The sequence below is a fragment of the Octopus sinensis genome, linkage group LG1 (genome assembly GCF_006345805.1).
Source record: "Octopus sinensis linkage group LG1, ASM634580v1, whole genome shotgun sequence".
NCBI lineage: Eukaryota > Metazoa > Mollusca > Cephalopoda > Octopoda > Octopodidae > Octopus > Octopus sinensis.
Genome location: NC_042997.1, coordinates 11,693,694 through 11,717,301, shown reverse-complemented (window position 1 = coordinate 11,717,301; position 23,608 = coordinate 11,693,694).

Genomic DNA, 23,608 nt, shown 5'->3' with positions numbered 1-23,608 from the left:
TATATATATATATATATATATATATATATATATATGTATATGTATGTATATATAATATATATATATATATATATTATATATATAATATATATATTAATATATATATAATATATATTATATAATATATATATAATATATATATATGTATATATATATATATATATATATATATATATATATATATATATATGTATATATATATGTATACATATATATATATACATATATATATATACATATATATATAGGCACAGAGAGGCATAAACTTCCATCCGCATACGATGTACAATTATTGTAAAGAAAACTTGAGGAAGAAGAAGAAGAAGAAGAAGACCACCGAGGACTACTTTCGAAATTAGGAGCTAAGAGCAAGAAAAATAGAAATATACAGTTTCCTGCAATTCGATATCAATCAATGAAAGGACTAACAAAATGAGGAAAACCAAATTGTCTTCTATAATAACCTGGGTTTAAAGAAGAAATACGCACAAAGTTTAGTTATGCAGCAATTGGCTCATATGTAAAGTGGCCAGCGGTAATTGCATGTCTTCTGTCTTCTTCTGACAGACTGCCACTAGGCACCAGTTTTTCTAATAGTTGCTTCCCTTTGTTGTTGGTGTTGGTGTTGTTGTTGTTGATATATTGTTATTATTATTGATGTATTTGTCCGTGCAAAGGCTACATACATGAATATAGTACGCGCGTGTGTGCGTGGAGTAAGAGTGAAGGCGAGAAAGGAAAAAGTAAAAGTGGGTTGCGTGTATTTTTTTGGCTCATATATCAGTAAATTCTTGTGAAATATTTCTAATGAAACTAGAAATTAAAAGGAATAATTAAAAGAATAGATTGTTCTAAGAAGCTAGAGCAACTCCTTCATAAAGCATCGATCAACATTTCGTAGAAGACAATAGAGATCAGTAAGGCAATAGCAATTTAGTACAACAGAGTTACGAATTCCTGGAGTTTACATATGTGAGCTGATCTGTACGTGATAGGAGTTAGACATGGGAAACTAACCAGATGAGAGTTAAATGCTTCGATGATGGACAGTTCGCACCGATTATCCGATATGAACCCATAGACACCTCAGTTTGCGGTTGGATTGCTAACCCACCCGACCAGAAAACATAGATACGTAATACAAGAGAGAAGATAGCTAGAATGATTGTGCACGAAACAACGATCGGAGAGGTCTGCAGTTTATATGCAACCACTGGTACTTCGTTGAATATATGAAGCAATACATTTAAATATCTGTAAATACACAGTTCAAATTTGTCGAGATGAATTTTGTTTTTTCATTGATTTAGTTTTTGTTTGATAAATTTATGAAAGACAAGTATGTGATAATATTCTGATACTTTTTTCATGGTTATTTCACGTGCAAAGACAAACACATTTTTTAATATTATAGCCGACCTAATTCGTGCATGTAAAAAGCTTTAAACTAGAACATTTTTATGTTCAATTATGTTTCTTTGGTATATGTAAACCTGAGACGTAGGCTGATATAATTTCATTCATTTTGTGGCTGTGTGGTAAGTAGTTTGCTTACCAACCATATGGTTCCGAGTTCAATCCCACTGCGTGGCACCTTGGGCAAGTAACTTCTACTATAACCTCGGGCCGACCGAAGCCTTGTGAGTGGATTTCGTAGACGGAAACTGAAAAGAGGCCCGTCGTATTTATGTATATATATATATATATATATATATATATATATACATGTATGTGTGTGTCTATGTTTGTGTGTCTGTGTTTGTCCCCCCACCCCAACATCGCCTGACAACCGATGCTGGTGTGTTTACGTCCCCGTAAGTTAGCAGTTCGGCAACAGAGAATGATAGAATAAGTACTAGGCTTACAAAGTATAAGCCCTGGGATCGATTTGCTCGACTAAAGGCGGTGCTCCAGCATGGCTACAGTCAAATGACTGAAACAAGTAAAAGAGTATTATATTTTCGATTTAATCTCCGTATTTATAAGCATAGTTTATAGTTAGTCATGTCAAAAGCGCCAATGAAAAGTTGGCAGTTTTATACGAGCATTTGGAATAAAACAATATAAAATGGTATCCAATCGTCTATTATGTGCGTAAAATCAATAAGCACCAATTTTCCAAACGGTCTTTTTTCCAGAAATGTAATTTTTCTGGCAGTTCCTCCTTCCCTTTGTTTCCCAACAAACTTCAACATGTAAACGTTTAATCTGACCTGACTATTAATGATATTCACTTAAACACATTAAAAAATCCAGCATATATAAAGGGCCTTGCTTTTCCTTTATCGACTAAATACTTTTAGCGATCTAGAACCACATCAAGTTGAGTAAATCTGCTGAAAAGTCATTTTCCGTTGTCAGTGTAGTGTTTTTTGTTTATATTTATTGTTTTAGCAGGGACACCTCACTACCAATATCCCTGTCTATCTAGCTATCTGTAGGTAGTAAGGACAAATACAACTGATCGATAGAACCAACCAAACACTTTCTATAATTGATATTAACGTCAAGCCATTGAAAATTAACAGGGAAATAGTTGAATGTACCTTTCTTTCGTTGACATCGAGACGAAGTACAATGATGTCCCAACGATATAACCAGTCACTGAACATTATTCAGCATTCTAAACAACGAACTCTCTCCCTCGCTTTCAGCACTCTATTTTTCTATATTTTTCTTATTCTTTTTTATTTCTTCTTACCAATTAGTATTACCGAATACGAAGCGTTTGGCTCTGCTTACACCACATTCCTGATAATAACGTATGCTAATTCTCCAACAAAATATTCTTCTAGCTGCAGTTAATCTTCATAAAGTAAAAATAAAAAAAGATTTTTTTTTACAGTAGTTGAAAAAAAATTTAGAAGACATTGTTAGTGTCCCACCTAACAATGAACCATCATTAGCTGTTATACCAATAGATAAGCGACGAAGATATGACATCATTTCCTTGCCCACGGATATAGATACAGAAGAACCAATGTTGGTATAAGAAATCACACTTCTTTGTCATTAACTACGAATCAGCTCTCTTATCCATTCTATCAGCTATTTTACCGAGCATAGACGGCTGCTTTTCGGTTTTTGTTTTTCCTCGGTTTTATCCCTAAACCGAAGATTAGCAGCATTACATTTTCACTACGCCGTTAGTTATACGCATTAACTTTTCAGATGCACGAAGAACAGCGTATTAACTATTTTATACTCAATAAATTTATGCAGTGTTATTATTTGTGTTTAATCCTAACTCAGCCTTGGCATTGAGCAGATATTTTTATCAAAGACTTTCTCACTATGACCATCCCGTCTTCTTGTATTTCTGGTAGTACATTGGATTTCAGGTGGTATAATAGGTTGTCATTTGATAGAGATGTGGTCGTTGTTTGCAGGAAGTCGAGCGAACGCGTGAAAGATCTCTCGTTGGTGTATACTCACTATATTCTTGTTGTTTAATCCCAGCTCATATCTAACATTAAGTAGATAAACTAGGTAAGACGTTGTGATGTAAACGTTTCGCCTTTATTTTGGACATAGGATATCTTGGATATTATCCAGTGAGTTTTTCCTTTTCTTCAGTCAATTTATGTGATTTAAAATACATTTTACTGCAAATATTAACTGATCGAGTAGCTACCTCAGAATTCCTTCCAGTCTTGACATTCACCTTTCTATTCTCCACCTAAGATCAGCAGAACTGTGATCAAAAGCATTTAATGAATGAACAACCCGTCCTTTACTTAATCGGACATGTCTTCTCCTAAACTACCCAATCTGATGTAAACGTTCGTTTTCAATATTGTAGGGCGTTATATGACAGATTTTTCAGACATGGTATATCTAGAGCTACATTATGCCATGTTTTCTTTTTTTAAGACAATCTGGTGAGATTTGAAGGCTATTTCTCTGCTATTTCTAGCAAATATAGCAATCACTTATTCGTTTTATCGTTCCATTAAGGATCACAGTAAAGTTTTCAACCTCAAATCGTAAAGAGTTTTAACTGGATGATGAAAGTCAATTAAGGCAGAGCATTACTGTTCCTACTACTGTTAATTATAATCCAGCAATTTACGGTTTCTGATGCAATATATAATCTGATATTTTGCTGATTCTTATTTCATTATTGCCCACAAGGAGCTAAACATAGAGGTGACAAATAAGGACAGACAAAGGGATTAAGTTGATTAGATCGGCCCCAGTAACAACTGGTGCTTAATTTATCGACCCCGAAAGGATGAAAGGTAAAGTCGAACTCGGCGGAATTTGAACTCAGAATGTAGCGGCAGATGAAATACAGCTAAGCATTTCGCCCGGCGTGCTAACGTTTCTGCCAGCTCGCTGACTCTACCACACCGTTGTCTCCTTTTAATGCTGATCCTGATGAAGAATGATCATTTCTGTGTAGAGGGCCATGCGCTAATGACAGCAAATATGTGAGTGCCGGACCAAATGTTTAAATACTTACTTGTTCTGAATTCAAGTTATATACAAAAATAATTGTACCGTTGGTTCGTTTAGACTAATAAAATATGGGTCATGAGTGGTTGTGTAGTAAGTAGCTTGCTTACCAACCACAAGCGTGGCAACTTGGGCAAGTGTCTTCTACTATAGCCTCGGGCTGACCAAAGCCTTGTGAGTGAATTTGGTAGACGGAAACTGAGAGAAGCCTGTCGTATATATGTATATGTATATATATGTGTGTGTTTCTGTGTCTGTTTGTCCCCCCCCCAACATCTTGACAACCGATGCTGATGTGTTTACGTCCCCACAACTTAGAGGTTCGGCAAAAGAGACCGATAGAATAAGTACTAGGCTTACAAAGAATAAGTCTTGGTATCGGTTTGCTCGACTAAAGGCGGTGCTCCAGCATGGCCGCAGTCAAATGACTGAAACAAGCAAAAGACAAAAGAGTCATGCTATGTCCTCTCAGATATAAAATAAGCACAATAATCTAGTCGATAAAATAAGTTCTGTGTCATTTACACTGATCGATAAAATGATCACCATGTTATCTACTTAGATCAATAAAATAAATATTAGGCCGAGTAGCTTATCGATACAATAAGTACGATGCTACGTAATTTCATCGATAAAACAAACTTTATGCTATCTATTCCGATCAATAAAATATATAACATGTCGTGTAAACTGATCATGTACTGTAATCGATAAAATAAGCACCCTACCGTGTTTTATGATCGATAAAATAAGCACCATATCATATGCTCTGATCGATAAAATAAATATCATATCATCTAGTATCATCCACATAATAGGACCCCCTTCGGTCATGAATGACCATGGGATTGCACCTAGAAAGTTACCCTCCTAGACACAAGTCCGGGCAAGGTTGTTTATGGAAGACCAGCAGTCACCCATGCATACCGGCCTCCCCTCTCCACGCCACCAGTGTTATCCAAGGGAAAGACAAAGGTCGATACAGCTTGGCACCAGTGACGTCGCAACTCATTTCTACAGCTGAGTGAACTTGAGCAACGTGAAATAAAGTGTCTTGCTCAAGAACACAACACGCAGCCCAACCCTTGTATTATATAATATTGATAATATTCTGTGGGAAATAAAATAAGAGCAACGCAGCTGTGTATTGTTGTCGAACAATACGTCTCTGCTTTTACATTATAAATTGTATGACCTTGTACCGTCATATAAAATTACCGATGCAAGGTAAATTTGCTGCAGAATTATTAGAAGTGTCATTTTAATCATTTTTTTTTCTATAACTACGCGTTTTTCATGGTATCCTTCAGCTTATCTTCTTATGCCTCAGGTATATACAAGGCTGTTGCTTTATATTTATAGCAACTTGTTTGGCTTTTTCAGATTAGCCTGTTAAAGTGTCCATAATACTCATTTTGTTGAACAGTTTCTGACATTTCATGCAGATGATTACTATTATTATTATTATTATTATTATTATTATTATTATTATTATTATTATTATTATTATTATTATCATTATTATTATTGTTATTATTATTATTATTACTGAGACGGAAAGCTGGCAGAATCGTTAACGCGCTGGGCAAAATGTTTAGCGGCATTTCGTCTATCTTCATGTACTGAGTTCAAATTCCACTGAGGTCGATTTTGCCTTTCATCCTTTCGGGGTCGATAAAATAAGTACTAGTGGAAATCGACTTGCCCTTCCCCCGAAATTTCAGACCTGGTGCCTATATTATTATTATTATGACTATTATTATTATTATTAGTAGTAGTAGTAGTTAGTAGTAGTAGTAGTAGTAGTAGTAGTAGTAGTAGTAGTAGTGGTGGTAGTATTGAGTGAAACAGTAGCGCATGCTATCAAAGTGATACTAGGGTACAAATATATACGGCCTAATATACTTGTTATGACTACCCGTCTGGTAAGATTACACATGGCACATGCGTCACAAACATATGTGCGCGACGTGGTGATCTCATATCAAGATAAACAGCATATGAAATTGAAGTAGGGTGATCAGATACAATTTTTTTCTGGTTGGGTAGCCCATCTCGCTCAAAAGGTCCCTGAGTAAGAAATGTTTAAAGATGAACGAAACACGAATGTTATCAGAGGTGAATTATTCTTATCCCTCCCCAAATTCCTCTTAACGCATGGCTATGATGCTCCATCACTACTTCTGCTCGTGAACAGAGATGCACATGTTGTCAGCAACTGAAGGACGTTCTCAACTGGTTAAGGCCAAGAAACATCTATGATATTGAGCAGAATATTTTCAGTAGCCTATTTCTGTTTTTAAATCAAAGATAAAACGTGTACATAGTAACACTTTCAACCAGTTAAGAACAGAAACCATGAGAGCTAGTGCCTGGTACTGCATCAGGGCATATATTATCACTATTATTATTATTATTATTATTATTATTATTATTATTATTATTATTATTATTATTCAGTAGTTTTATTTTTATAGCGTGCTTTCACTTCACTACCGAGCGCAGCTCTGTGTGCCTTGGGTATGTGCTGTGATTTGTTGTGATGCTCTGATGGTTATTGTATGGAAAGTGTTCTGCGTAGGATGTGTGCAGTGCCAAGTAGTGCAATTTTCTGTATGTTATATGTGTTTGTAAGTCCTGGGTTTTTGTTATGTATTTGTCTGAATATTTTTTTATCATGCCTAATGCACCTACTATGATAGGAATTGTTTCTGTTTTCAGGTTCCACATTCTAGTTATCTCTATTTCCAGGTCTTTGTATTTTGAGAGTTTCTCCATTCTTTTAGAGACACGTTGTCATCTGCCGGTATTGATACATCAATTAGAAAGCATTTTTTTTCTTCATGGTCTCTGACAACTATATCTGGTCTATTGGCCTTAATTCTCTATCTGTGTGTATCGGCATATCCCAGAGTATGGTTGCTTTCTCGTTTTCTGTGACCTTTTCTGGTGTGTGCCTATACCATCTTTTTTCTGTTGTTATTCCATAATGTTGGCATAGCTTCCAATGTATGTAGGTTCCAACTCTGTCATGTCTGTGAATATATTCCTTCTTAGCCAGGACTGGGCAGCTAGAGATGATATGATTTATTGTTTCTTGTCCATCTCCACATATTCTGCAGTTACTTGTAATATTTCTTTTCATTACATGTTTTTTGGTAATTCTGGTGGGGAGGCTTTGGTCTTGTGCTGCAATTAAAAATCCCTCTGTTTCTGCTTTGAGTCCTGAGCTTCTCAACCATTGCTGGGATTTTCTTTGTCTATTTCTTTTGCGTTTAGTTTAGTGCAGCAGTATTTACCATGAAGGGGTTTTTCTTGCCATCGTTTATCATGGCTCGTTGCTGTTCTATTTTTAGTTTGGATTTCATTTGTTTTATAGCTTTTGTTGTTTCTTCATCATCTTCTTCTTCTTCTTTGTGTTTATTAGGTGGTAGTATGATTTCTTGTTTGTATTTGTCAGCTTCCTTAAATACTGAGAACAGTTTTTTGTTTTGCTCGTGTTTTGCTGCTATCTGGATCAGTTTTCCTTCTTTCTGAAGTAGGTATTTTTGAAGTCCTATGGTGGTTATTTTTATAGTGTTTCCAGCTGTATAAGGCCTCTACCACCTTCTATACGTTGTATATATAGTCTTTCTGTCAGATTTTGGGTGATGCATCCTAGATCCTGTCAGTATTTTTCTTGTTTTCCTATCTATTTTGGACAGTTCATTTCGTGTCCAGTTAAGGATATTGTAGCTGTAACTTATAACTGGGACAGCTAAAGTGTTGATACCTATTATCTTGTTTTTAGCATTGAGCTCTGTTTTTAGTATTGATTAACTCGTCTAATATTATTCTTTTTTTATTTTCTCTTTCATTTGTGTGTGTTGTGTCTTATCTAGTTCATGGATTCCTAAGTATTTGTAAGTTTGGCTTTGGTCTAATTCTTTTATTTCATTGGTTTTATCTAGTGTGATGTTGTTACTTTTAACTAGTTTTCCTCTTTTCATGGTTACTTTGGCGCATTTTTCTAATCCAAATTTCATATCTATTTCTTTGGTAAATCCATGAACTGTCTTTAATAGTGTTTCCAGCTGTTTGTCATTTGCAGCGTATAGTTTTAGGTCATCCATATATAAAAGGTGGCTGATCGTTTTGCCGTAACATTTATATCCGCATCCAGTTCTATTTAGCATATCAGATAGAGGTGACAGTGCCAAGCAGAAAAGGAGTGGGGAGAGCGTGTCTCCCTGGAATATTCCTCTTCTAATGGGGATGTCTTCGGTTTTCATGAGTCCCTCTTTTGTTTGGAGGTGTAGGACTGTTTGCCATTTATTCATAGAGTGCTCTATGAATTTTATGATTGTTGGTGCTACTTTGTTATGGCTAGTGTTTCGAGGATCCATGTGTGGGGGATGCTATCAAACGCCTTTTTGTAGTCAATCCAGGCCATACTGAGGCCTTTCTTCTTTCTGTGGCTGTCTTCAGTTACGGCTTTATTAATCATTAGTTGATCTTTACAGCCATATGAGCCCTTGCGGCATCCTTTCTGCTCTTCTGGGAACAGTTTGTTTTCGTCCAGGTGCTTGTTCAGCCTTTGCGATATCACTGCAGTAAATGCCTTGAACATAGTAGGGAGGCAGGTTATTGGTCTGTAGTTTTCTGGTGGTTTTGTTGTTTCATTTGATTGGGAATTAAGATGGTTTTCCCCTTCGTGAGCCATTCAGGCATTGTCTCTGGCTCTGCTACTATGCTGTTAAAGTTTTCAGCCAGCTTTTTGTGCATTCCTGTTAGATATTTCAACCAGACGTTGGGGATCTTGTCATGCCCAGGTGCCTTCCAGTTGCTTAGTTTTTGCAGTGCCTGGGTGACCTCTTCAGTTGTTATGGGGGTCCAAAGTTGTTCAGATGCCGAGTTTGTTATTTTCATACTCCTTTTTTTTGGCTTCGTTCGCCGACCATATTTCTTCCAGAATTCTTCCAATTCTTCTGCCGTTGGTGCTGCAGTGACTTCTATTTTATTTTTGCCCAGTTCTTGTAGAACTTTTTGGGGTCGGAGTTGAACTTTTGGTTCTGTTCAAAGAAGCGTTGGCGTTCTCGTACCGGCGGATCCTTTGAGCTTTGGCAAGGATATCTTGCTTCAGCTTTTCTTTTATCTCGGCAAATCTTTTTCTGTGATGTTATATTTGCGGAGCATTTTTGTTCTCTTGTTGTTGCTCAGTAGCGTTGCTTGTTTGCTGATTTCATTAAGAATCGACAGGTCTTTTCTAATTTTTTTATTTTGTTTGGATGTTATTTATCCACAGGGTTTGTTTGGGTGGTGGTACTCCTGTTTGGGCGGGTTTGGGTGAGTATCCAGCTTCTTTTGTGGCTGCAGTGGCTGCTGCGTATATCAAGTCATTTAGTTCAGTGATATCACTTTTTTTTGTTTCAGTGGCTAGTTCAGTGACGGCTAGGTTTATGTTGTTTATAATTGGTGTTGTTATTGCGTTTATTTTTATTCTTGGGAGGTATGGTCGGTGGTCCATTTTGAGCTCTGTGGTTTTTAGTTCTTTGATTATTTTATTTTTTATATTATCATAATCATTAGGCTCCCCTTCGTTGTTTACATCGTGTTTTTGTTGGAATGTTGCGTTTGTCTTCGTGTTTTACAGTTTCAGTGTTTATATTATTGGGCATTGTTGTGTGGCTTCTATCTACATTTTCCTGGTGTATTTTTTCTTTTAAATGTTCTATTTCTATTTCTGATATTTTTTTGGCTTTGAGAATGCATCTTCGTACGTTAGCTAATTTATTAGGGTTCATTGCTGTATCCAAGTCTATATCTCTATTATTTTCCTTCCATATTTTATATGTATGTGTTGTTGTATTTTCATTTTGTGGGTAGAGCATTGCTGTGAAGTATGCGTGTAAGATAGAAATGTATTCCTCACGTGTCCATTTACGTCTTTTGAGTTTTAATTGCGGGACATGAGGTACAACGTCCGGCCCATTATTTTGACGGTCGTCATTTTCGTAGGGTACCGGTCCGTTTATTTCTGTTGTCACATTATTTCGCACGTGTAGTTTTTCGTACATTTTTTGTTGTAGGTTTAATGTACGTACCGCTCGATTTTTATTCTTGGGTTGAATAGTATCGGTGGCATTTAATTTCTTCGTAGTTCCTTTGTACATGGTGTTTGAGGTCGGGGATGATCGTGTTGTTCCACGCATGTTTACATGTGTTGTGTTAGAGGTGGAGATAATATCGAGTCAAAATACATCATTTCGTTTCGAAAATAGTAATAAATTTCAATTCGTATTACTTACTCGGATATAGTCCAATTCTTTGTTAGTAAATCTTTGGCTCCATAGGATGTCCTTGTTTTCGATGTTTGTGGATAGATTTCGGAGCTCTGTATTTTCCTTCTTACATCTTAAACGTCCCCGGTGTCTTCCTTAAACGTCCCCGGTGTCTTATTATTATTATTATTATTATTATTATTATTATTATTATTGTTATTATTATTATTATTATTATTATTATTATTATTATTATTATTATTATTATTGAGTCAGTGAGAGAGCAGCGCATGCCATCAAAATGACACAGGGGTGCAAATATACGAAGCCCAGTATACCCATCATGACTACCCGTCTGATAAGGGTGTACTAGGCACATGCATCACAAACATATATGCGCGACATGGTGATCTCATATCAAGATAAACAGGGCATGATCTTGCAGGTGAGGCCCAGTTTGAATTCTTCAGGTCGAGTAGTCCTTCCCGCTTAAATGGTCCCTAAATAAGGTTTGTTTTAAGGATGATGAACAAAACACCCCTGTTTTCAGAGGTGAATTATTCAAACCCCAAACAATCCCTTTCAACACATGGCTATGGTGCTCCCCCACTACTTCTGCTCGTGATCAGAGATGTACATATCGTCAGCCAGTAATGGACATGCTCAACTGGTTATGGTCAAACAACTGACAAGCAAACCTGTGATACTGAGCACAATATTTGTTGTCACCCAGCTATTATACTAAGACAAAACAATGTATATGATAACGCTTTCAATCAGTAAAGATCAAAAGCCATAAGAGCCGCTACCTGGTACTGCATCAGGGAAATTATTATTATTATTATTATTATTATTATTATTATTATTATTATTATTATTATCATTATTATTATTATTATTATCATCATCATCATCATCATCATTATTTCTCTTTATCACAGGGTTTGTTGGAGCTCCTGGAATCTTGCATGCGCAGCGGACTTGCTACCTGCAGCCTATCCGTTCTTTGAGATTTGTGTAGAGTGTATTCATGTTTGTGGAGCCGAAAACTATTCTTCGAATGAACTTGAAGACGATTTGAGGGTGGGAGCATACACTAGAATTCTCATGGTGTGTATTCTAGACCAAAGAGAGGCTGTATGAAAACGTTCCATCCCTCCTCTACTATTGCTACTTAATGCAAGTTAGTTTTTTGCTGTCCAGTTCTACTATGATCAATATCATACCATCTCAAATGATATCATTTTGAAAATTTCTGCACCCTAAGAGAAGACGCAGAACATTCACCTACATTGATAGACAACAGAACATGAAATTGATGTCCTACTATAACATAACTGAAGACAAAACTTGCTGGCGCAGCGTGGTGAAACGCACTTTAGTTGTGGTCACTTGAAAGGGAAGGTGATCATTGCAAAGATAAGTAGTTATTTATTATTTCTTTTTCCGCCGTTTTGAGGGTTAAAAGACACTTTATTAGAACTTGTTATCTCTCTCTATATAAACGGCAGTTTGTCTGTGCGTGTTTCTGTGTGTCTGTTTGGTTGTACCCTCACCCTGACCACGGCTTTCAACCGATTCTGATGAAACTTGACACACACATAGCCCAATGTCATAATTCAAAACTAACGCAGCGAAAATTTTGAAAAGTTCCCCCAGTTCTGAAAAAAATCGATAAATTCGACATGGGGGTCGAGAATCAGAAACACAAACCGCAAACTGTCTAGGGGACGCAACTCCACCTTTTTTAACTAAAAAAAAATTTACCATCATTTTTTTCCATTTTTTTGCTATTTTTTGGCTATAACTCTCTAAAAATGCTTTATAGTTATTTCCCTTACAAACCTGAGCAACGCCGGGCGATACTGCTAGTTTTAACTAAAGCTCCTTTTCTGTCGTATCTTAGCAATATAATGAGAAGGGGAAAACGAAAATAATATATACACTCCTTAATAAAGAAAACCGTTCGTACAGGCACCACACAGAATAATCTATAAAGAAACATATTTTCAAGTTCAAATACAAATGGTAATTTCTCCGGTGTTTCGAACATAAGAGAATAGATAAAAACACTCACGATAAAGACAATTTTTAAAAATTGGCACTCTGTCGGTTACGAAGATGACGGTTCCGGTTGATTCGATCAACGGAACAGCCTCCTCGTGAAATTAATATGCAAATGGTGGAACACTCCTCAGACATGCGTACCCTTAACGTGGTTTTCAGGAAGATTCAGCTTGACAGAATGTGACAAGGCTAGCCCTTTGAGATACAGGTACTACTCATTTTTGTCGGCTTAGTGGACAGGAGCAACGTGAAATAAAGTGTCTTGCTCAAAGGCACAACGCCGCTGAGAATCAAACTCACGACCTTACGCTCGTGGATCGGATGCCACTAACCCACACACCTTCACTAATAAAAACAATACCAACACAACTGTTCTCACACTCTTTCATAAATGTCAAGTTAAATACGAAAAGGGTGGACTTAACTGGTTTGGCAGAGCTCTCTTGCGATAAAATTTATACCGGTAGTAATAAAGGATATTCATATCCCTTAGACAGTTATTCCAACCTTTAATTCAGTTGTCGATAAGAGACGAGATTTGAAATATAGGGGAAAAAAAACAAAACAAAAGACAAAAAATAAATACAACCCTCCCTCTAAAAAAAGAATGACAGCAATCTTTTCTTATACGTCATGCTATATTTGTTATCGTTGCTGTTGTTGTTGTTGTTGTTGTTATTATTATTATTTTTATTAATATTATTATTATCATTATTATTATTATTATATCTCTTCTTTTCGTACTCCCTCTTGTGTATTCCTAAGATACACAAAAGCGAGAAAATAAGTAGTAACGCATGCAGAATAGCCACAGACATAATAATCAAGGTCCCTACTCCAAATTTCCTCAAATTAAGACCTATAATAGCAGGTCCCGCATGCCTCAGTAACTTTTTAGATACCCTCTTAAAACCATTCTTCAAGCATATCAAAAGATACATAAGGGACGAGCTAAATATACTCAATCACCTCCCTGAATTAACAACACTCTACTAGTATTCTTCAATGTAGTCAACTTCCATTCTAATTTCACCACAGCCTAGGTATAGAGGCAATTCAATGAACTCCCACATAGAAGGGCTAAAATTCATCTTGGTGAATAACTACTTTGTCTTCAAAGACAACTTCTAACGACAAAAATCGGGGACCTCGATGGGTACGAGAATGGACCCCTCCTTTGCTAACCTTGTCATGGACATCTAGAAACAAGTCTTTATCGTAAGGTTCTAGAAAGATATGGCAGCCCTTTCTCCCTCTACATAGAAAACAACTGGAAAAGATACCTAGATGATTGTTTCATTCTTTGGCATGAAAATATAGAGAAACTCAAAAAATTCCAAGCAATTTTAAATGGACTGGATGTAAACATCCAATTCACGATGGAATATAACCAGCAATAACTCCCCTTCCTCGACATCATCATTAAGAAATCTAAGAACGAAACAGAGACAGATATATATACTATAAGCACACGAACGCCAAGCAATATCTACCGTTTAACTCATGCCACTCCAGACACACTAGAATGAATATCCCTTCCAGCAAAAAGGATATCCCTTCTAGCAAAAAGAACATGTACTATAGTTTCTAATACAAGCACCTGGGTCACACGACTACATGAACTAAAGGATATGCTCATTACCAAGAAGTACCCGCTATCACTAACTGATATAGGCTTTCAACGTGCCCTACAACTCAACATCCACGAACTCAGACATCCCAAATTAAAGAAAGATTTACAACCAAAAGCGCTACCGTATATATCCACACACGACTCTCTTAACAATGAAACCTTCGACACCGTCCACCAGAACATTCCTCTATATATATATATATATATGTGTGTGTGGTGTGTGTGTGTGTGTGTGTGTGTGTGTGTGTGTGTGTGTGTGTGTGTGTGTGTATATATATGCGACGGGCTTCTTTTAGTTTACGTTGACCAATTCCACCTCTAAGGCTTTGGTCTTCCCGAGGCTATTGTAGAAAACTCCTGCTCAAAGTGCAATGCAATGGGACTGAACCCAGAATCCTGTGATTGAGAAGCAATCTTCTTACCACTCGTCCATACCAGCGTCTTTAACCAACTTTTCAGAGCTTTATGACTTTAACTCTGACTTACTTCATCCCTGTCGAGCGTTACATGACATTGATAATGAAGCATTTTTTCCTGTTATACTTTCTACGATGTATTTTGGATATTTTGGAGGTTGGTGCATGCCGATATACTGGTGGTAAGGTACAACTTTCAACTCATGTGTTGCCCTTCCACCAAGAAATTTGTTGAAAAGTAGAGGAGAGTGACGAACATGGAGTGAGCAGATGGGAGCGGCGCCTCACAATGGTATTCATGACAGTCAGAGTGAGCCAGGAGCGGTGACGTTTCTTGGATATCTTTGGTGGTAGTACTCTCTTGTTTAGAATTTCATTATGATAATTTTAATTGTGGCTTTTACTTTTTGCACGTTTTTATGTAAATCCTATTATCATTAAATCCCATTGTTGTTGTTATTATTATTATTATTATTATTATTATTATTATTATTATTATTATTATTATTATTATTCAGTAGTTTTATTTTTATAGCGTGCTTTCACTTCACTACCGAGCGCAGCTCTGTGTGCCTTGGGTATGTGCTGTGGTTTGTTGTGATGCTCTGATGGTTATTGTATGGAAAGTGTTCTGCGTAGGATGTGTGCAGTGCCTAGTAGTGCAATTTTCTGTATGTTATATGTGTTTGTAAGTCCTGGTGTTTTTGTTATGTATTTGTCTGAATATTTTTTATCATGCCTAATGCACCTACTATGATAGGAATTGTTTCTGTTTTCAGATTCCACATTCTAGTTACCTCTATTTCCAGGTCTTTGTATTTTGAGAGTTTCTCCATTTCTTTTAGAGACACGTTGTCATCTGCCGGTATTGATACATCAATTAGAAAGCATTTTTTTTCTTCATGATCTCTGACAACTATATCTGGTCTGTTGGCCTTAATTTCTCTATCTGTGTGTATCGGCATATCCCAGAGTATGGTTGCTTTCTCGTTTTCTGTGACCTTTTCTGGTGTGTGCCTATACCATCTTTTTTCTGTTGTTATTCCATAATGTTGGCATAGCTTCCAATGTATGTAGGTTCCAACTCTGTCATGTCTGTGAATATATTCCTTCTTAGCCAGGACTGGGCAGCTAGAGATGATGATTATTATTATTATTATTATTATTATTATTTATTATTATTATTATTATTATTATTATTATTATTATTTTCCTTCTGTATTCAAATTTCCTTCCATTTCTCGCCGGGTGTTTCCCGTACACCTAGGGCAGAGAAGCCCATGGTATGCATTCCCAGATTACACACGCAAATTCACAGGTAAAATATGTATTTAAAAAAATTAATAAATACATAAATTCATGAATGGATTGTTGTTTTCACAGCGATAATGCTCCTCTCAGTACATGAGTCTTTCCAGTTAACACGATTTTTTGCACTTCCTGTAGGAATGGTAAACCTGGTATCATTTTCAAATAGGTTTCAGTACCTTTTTTATCATTCCTACAATCACTGTTACTGTAGTCGCCTTGAGATACGACATTTTTTCAATTTCTATTAGCAAGTCTTTATATTTACTGATCTTGTCAAATTCTTTCGCCGGTATATTGTGATCGGAAGGAATAGTCATGTCAAAGTGACACTGGGGTACAAATATACGAAGCCCAGTATACCCATCATGACTACTCGTCTTATAAGGGTACACTAGCACATGCATCACAACCATATGTGCGCGACATGGTGATATCATATCAAGATAAACAGCACATGACCTTGCAGGTGGGGCTCAGTTAGAATCCTTCAAGTCGAGTGACCCATCCCGCACAAAATGTCCCTGAATAAGGGTTGTTTAAGGATGTTAAACTAAACACCCATGTTTTCAAAAGCGAGTTATTCAAACCCCAAAGAATCCCTCTCAACATATGGCTATGATGCTCCCCCACTACTTCTGCTCATGATCAGAGATGCACATATCGTCAGCCACGAAGAGACATGCTCAACTGGTTAAGGTCAAACAACTGACGAGCAAATCTGTGGTATTGAGCAGAATATTTGCTGTAGCCCATCTTTTATACCAAGACAAAACAATGTACATGATAACACTTCCAATCATTTAATATCAGAAGCCACGAGAGTCACTGCCTGGTACTGCATCAGGGCATCAGGGCATTTATTATTATTATTATTATTATTATTATTATTATTATTATTATTATTATGCGGCGATCTGGCAAAATCGTTAGCATGCCGAGCAAAATGATCATCGGCATTTCGTCCGTCATTACGATCTGAGTTCAAATTCTACCGAAGTCAACTTTCATTCTTTTGGCGTCGATAAATTAAGTACCATTGAAACGTTGGGGTTGATGTAATCGACTAGTTCGCTCCCCCAAATTTTTTCGCCTTGTGCCTTTAGTAGAAAGGATTACTATTGAGGCAACGAGCTGGCAGAACCGTTAGCACGCCGGGCAAAATGCTTTGCGGCATTTCGTACTGAATTCTGAGTTCAAATTCCACCGAAGTTGTCTTCGCTTTTAATCTTTCGGGGTTGATGAAATAAGTACCAGTTACGCACTGAGGTTGATGTAATCGACTTGCTCCCTCCCCTCAAACTATCCTTAGTAGAAAGGATCATAATTAGTATTAATATCTTGACGGCGAGCGAACAGAATCGTTAGCACCTCGTACTAAAGGTTTATCGGCAGATCTTCCGGTTCTTTACATATAAGTTCAAAAATACGCCGCGGTTGCCTTTATTTTTCATCCTTTCGAGGCCAATAAAATAAGTGCGTGCCAGTTGATCATGTGGTCAATGAGCGTTCGATGTAATCGATTTAACATCTATCCTAAATTTATTGACTTGTACCAAAATTTGAATCTATTATTATTATTATTGTTGTTATTATTATTATTATTGTTGTTATTATTATTATTATTATTATTATTATTATTATTATTATTATTATTATTATTATTATTCAGTTTCTTCTCAATTTCCGTTTCACGATTTTATTTATTTGGTTTGTTTTTTTTTTGCGTTTTCTTTCTTTTTTCTTTGTGGGGGTACCTTATGGACTTGCATAGATTTTTTTTTTTGAATTTTTTCTAGATATTTTTCCGTTGCGTTTTAGGATGTCGTCTTGACTGTGATGTTGTTATTATCATTGTCTTATTACTGAATGTGTCTTAAGCAGGAAGTGTTCTGTGTATGCCTAGCAGTATAAGGTTTTCTAAAGCATGTACTTGTATTAGAAATATCTTTATTTTTATATAAATATTATATTTTTATCAATTGCGTTGTGTTTCTTTTGTTGTTATTTTGACTCATTCGATTTCCATAAGAGTTAACTTGGTTGTATTTATTGTTATTCTTAGTCATTATACTCGATGAACCAACTAATTATTATAAAATAAAATTGTGTATATTTATTCACAATCTCCAAATAAAACATGTTTGATAATTATTTTTATTCCCGTTTATGCACTTCAATGATGTTTTTTATCTGTCTTCAATCATTTGAATTCTGAAAGCCTATTGGCCGTTTATGTCGGCAAGAGTCCATTTAGTAAAGAAAAAGGATCTGTTCATAAACTTTACATTAGTTCTCCATGACCTCGCCTCCGTAAATTTCCAACATTCCTTAACAAAAGCATTTTCCTACCATTACTCTTACTACAATTTATTACATACACGTATTCACATGCACACACGCGTTCAGGCATGCACGCCTCCAAAATATATATATATATGTGTGTGTGTGTGTGTGTGTACAGTAGTAGCAACCGTGGTTTTACCATTCAACAACCAATATTAATGACTGACTTGCGCTCGCAGACCGCCCGGTCAGAATAAATACATCTTTCTATTCTGCTCAGGGTTGTCTCATTTCGGTATTTCCTGTTTGAGGAAGGTTCGGGAGAAAGGAACATATCTAGGAGTCCACTAGGGGAAGACACTGAGCAGATACGATGTTTTTACACCTTTTACTATAAGCCAGAACTTTTTCCACAGTAAACAGAAGTGAATTTGCTTCTAGAAGGTAAAATGTGTCACAAACATACAAACATACAGCCAAGCATCTACATATATATATACACACCTATATATATATATATGTGTGTGTGTGTGTGTGTGTGTGTGTGTGTGTGTGTGTGTTGGTAAAAATGGTAAAGTAACAAAAGAAAGAAAGAGACCTCAATATTTGTAAATAGAGGAAATTTATCTGAAAAATAATATGTGACAATTATTCAAAGGCCAGATAACCGAAGAGATGGTGGTGTGGATTTCCACCTCGGCATCCGAAACTCACAGTTTTATCTTGGCTATTGAATAATTGTCACATATTATTTTACAGGTATATATATATATATATATATAATATATATATATATATATATTTGAAAGAAGGTTTGAAAATGCAATTTTAAAGATGTTTATTCACTTGACGGGTTTCACTTTTGTAGAAAAAGATTGTCAAAAGTAAAATGCAAAGCTATGGATGAGCTTTGTTGTGTTACGTACTGGTTATCACAAAAGTATTAAAAAGCAGAGATACATTCTTTGATAATCATAAGAAAATGTTAAAAACAGTTTGCAAGAAAGTATTTGAGCAAGCAATCAGAAGGGGACTCCAAAAACTAGAGTTCAATAAAAATCATGTTTGTGTGGTAGTATATATATACACAGAAGGAGATATATTTAAGAATTTACAAAAAATTGTAGAGGAATAACTTACCTTTCTGACATTTTCTCTTGTGTGTATTGTTCCTTCAATGAGGTGGGTGGAAGTCCTGTAGTTGGAACAACCACATTTTTTTACGGTTGGCGGTGGGCTTGTGTTGGGTAATTGTGCATAGGTGAGTAGGTTTTTTAAGGATTTGGGTTGTCTTTTGCTTTTTATTATTTTATGGGTTGCGAGTACTTTTTATAGACGTGGGTCTTGACTCAGCTGTGGAATGTTCTTGTATATAATTGTGTGAGCTTCTGCATTTCTTGGATTGTGTGTTGAGAGATATGGGAGACTATTTAATGTATCGTGAGTGTGTTTCGGTTTTCGTAAGTCTTGGGTATCAATTGTCTTGGCCCGTTCTATTCCATTTTCAACTAATGATACTGGAGAATGTCTTTCGAGAAGAATTGCCTTTAGTTCTTGGAGTCTTTTATTTCATATTCTATAATTTGAGACAATTGTACAGATTATTCTTGCTAGGTTGAAGGGGATATTTGTCTTCGTGTGCTTTGGGTGATTGGAGGTGAACAGGAGGTATTTTTCGAATCAGTTGGTTTATAGTAGATATCAGTTTCAAAGTTAGTGCCTTTCTTTTATAAGAATGTAAAGAAAAGGAAGTTGGTCTTCACTATATTCCATTGTAAACTGGATATGGTTGTTGATACTGTTGATTAAGAGTTTAAAATCAATGACTTTGTCGAGTGTGTGGGACCATAGGATGAGGCAATCATCCAAGTAGCGTTTCCAATTCTCCAACAGGTATTTGTGGAAAGACAGGCCGTATTCAGATTTGGATTCTTTATAAATTTGTAATTCTAGGGGGGGGGCATCCCCAGGTATGCATAAGTAGGGGCAACTTTAGAGACCATTGCAGTCCCTGATACCTGTCTATAGGTGCTACTATTAAAATTCAAAAAGTTGTTTTGTAGGATAAACTTAAGGCCTTCGATGATGAATTCTTTTTTTATTATTTCCGGGACCTCATTGGGGTATTTTTCTAGCCAGAATTTAATGGCTTCCAGTCCATATTGATGTGAGCTCCTAGTGTAAAGGTTTATTACATCAAAGTAAACAATGAAAATGTCTTTATTTAGTAGGTACACACACAGACACGCATGTATATATATGTATATATATATGCATGTATGCATATATACATATGTGTGTTTATATACATATATACATACACACACACATATGTATATATTATATATATATATATATTATATATATTATATATATATATATATATATACTAAAGAGATTGTAACTGTGCAGCAGATGAGATATAAGGAGACGCTAAAAGGTACGACTTTACTTCCTGGAGAAAAGATGACAGATATCTAATAATCTACATATGCAAAATTCTGGAAGTGCTAGTAGCTAATTTCGGCATTGAGTGGTATATACAAATGTCTAAAATAGACGCTGCTGTGTTGTACCGTAGATTCAGGACCAGGTACCGTAATAGCTTAGGGTTCAAAGGCCCACATCTCTTCAATGCCCTGCTTCAAAAATTAAGAAACCTATACAATGTACACGTGGATGTCTTCAAAAAGAAACTGGACCTTCTCGTTTCCACAATACTGGATGAACCAACAGCCCGGCATGAGGTACAGATAAGGGTAGCGGTATCAAATTACCTCATATACCAAATGGGTCAGCAATCAAGGCAAAAGCACATACAGGTGTGGTGATATGAAACACCCGCCACTCTAAAGAAATCAGCCAAAGAATTATACGTAAAAGTGCAAAATCACGGTGGTGCTCCAGTATGACCTCAGCGAAATGGCTGAAAGGAATTAAAGTACATATATCCATATGTGTACAGACATAACTTACACTCATACATGTATGTAGATCATAACATATGTATACTGAGATCTTTGATGATACACCATAGAATGTAAAAATTAGTTCACCCTGTACACGAAGTTATTGTCTTGCTCTACAAAAATTTATTTCTACATATAACATACAAGTCCAATATTTTTAAAGCATTTTAAAGCAACCACGTTTCAACATATGCTGTTGGAACTTTCCTATATCATGTATTACCCAGAATAAAATCGTCTGGAATATTGTATTTGGCATTTTGTGTTCCAGAAAAATTAGATAATGTAATAAAGGAATAGAGGCAGTTCTAGTTCCCTAACCACGTTGCTGCATGAAAGCTCTATGAAAGCTGAGGAGGTCGAAATCGTGATTTTAACCTTTCGTTGTTTGACAAGTATGTTCTCTAGTAACACAAAACTTTTATGTATACATATATGTGTATACGTGTGCATATATGTTTAAATAAACATACATACACACACATATGCCTATCTCTCTCTCTCTCTCTCTCTCTCTCTCTCTCTCTCTCTCTCTCTCTCTCTCTTTCTCTATGTATATATAAATATATATATATATATACCCAGCATATGCATATTTTGTTTCTTTAAGCACATGTGTGCATGTTCATGAATAACATTTTTATATACTTATGTCTATTTACATATACAGACATACATATATATATATATATATATATTGAAAAATAGTATGGCTCTGCCCACGCACGTTCATAAACAGAAAACATATATACATATCCATACACACACATATATATAAATATATATAAGTATACATACACATACATACATACAAGCATGTATATACATATATATTTATACAAATATATCCATACATAGTATGTATGTAAACATCAATGCATAATTATATAGATGTGTGTGTGTGTGAATGCTCTTCTCGGAAAAATCATCGATTTGTGGATATATGCATTTGTGCATCTGTTTCTGTGTCAGTGTGCGTGTATGAGCGTGTGCGTGTGTATGTGTGTATGTGCGTAAGCTTATGCTTTGGCACAGCTGTACGTATCTATGTGGGCATAACCTATTTTTTAATCGTTTTATCCGACTGTGTGAAGAAACCACTCCAAGGTGCATGTTTCTTACTGTGATGGAATTTCTCTCCGACTGGATTTTTTAGGCACATGAATACAGCTTCCAATAAATGCCTTGACACTTACATACAACCATAGATAAGTATTTACGTGTGCATCATCTGCATATATATTAGTGTTTATAAGAGTGTTGTGAGTATGTGTAAGTACTTTGTGTTGGCATCTTTTGAGATATATTATGATAGAATTCATCAAAGAATTGCTATATGTAATCAGCCGTCGCAAATATTGCACACAGTGTACGCAAATGTAATATACTGTCACACACACAAACACGCACACACACAAAAACATACATATATATAGAGAGAGAGAGAAAGAGAGAGACGGGGGAGCGAGAGACAGTGACAGAGAAAGAATAAACTCGCATGTATGTATATAAATATAAAATGTACACATAAATAAAAAATGTACATATATTTGCGTACGTACACACATACACACATATAAACATGTATTACTTACATATCTGTATAATATATATATGTGTGTATAATGTACATTTATTATGCATATAAAATATATATGTCTATATAACTATTTATATATATATACTTACACACACACATATATGTATATACATATATATATTTGTTTGTAGATACATGTAGTTATATAATTATATGCATCAATATATAAACTTATACATGTATATGTTTATATGTGTGCACGCGTGTGTGGGTGCATAACATACATATTTATATATATATACATATATATATATATATATATATATATATATATATATATGTCTATATATATATACATATACACACACACACACACACACATATATATATATATATATATATATATATATATATATATATATATATATATATACATATATAATATATGCATATATAGATATGCATATCTATATATATAATATGTGTACATTACTCACATAAATACAGTTCATCATATATATCTATGTGTGTTTGTGCCTATAGGTGTATGTGTGTGTGTGTGTGTGTAACATAAGAGTCAAATATGCGTTATATAACAATACGTAACAGTCTATTGTTGGCATACGCGTTTCTTAATCCTTCGCCACTATTTTTTACCCTCTTTACCATTT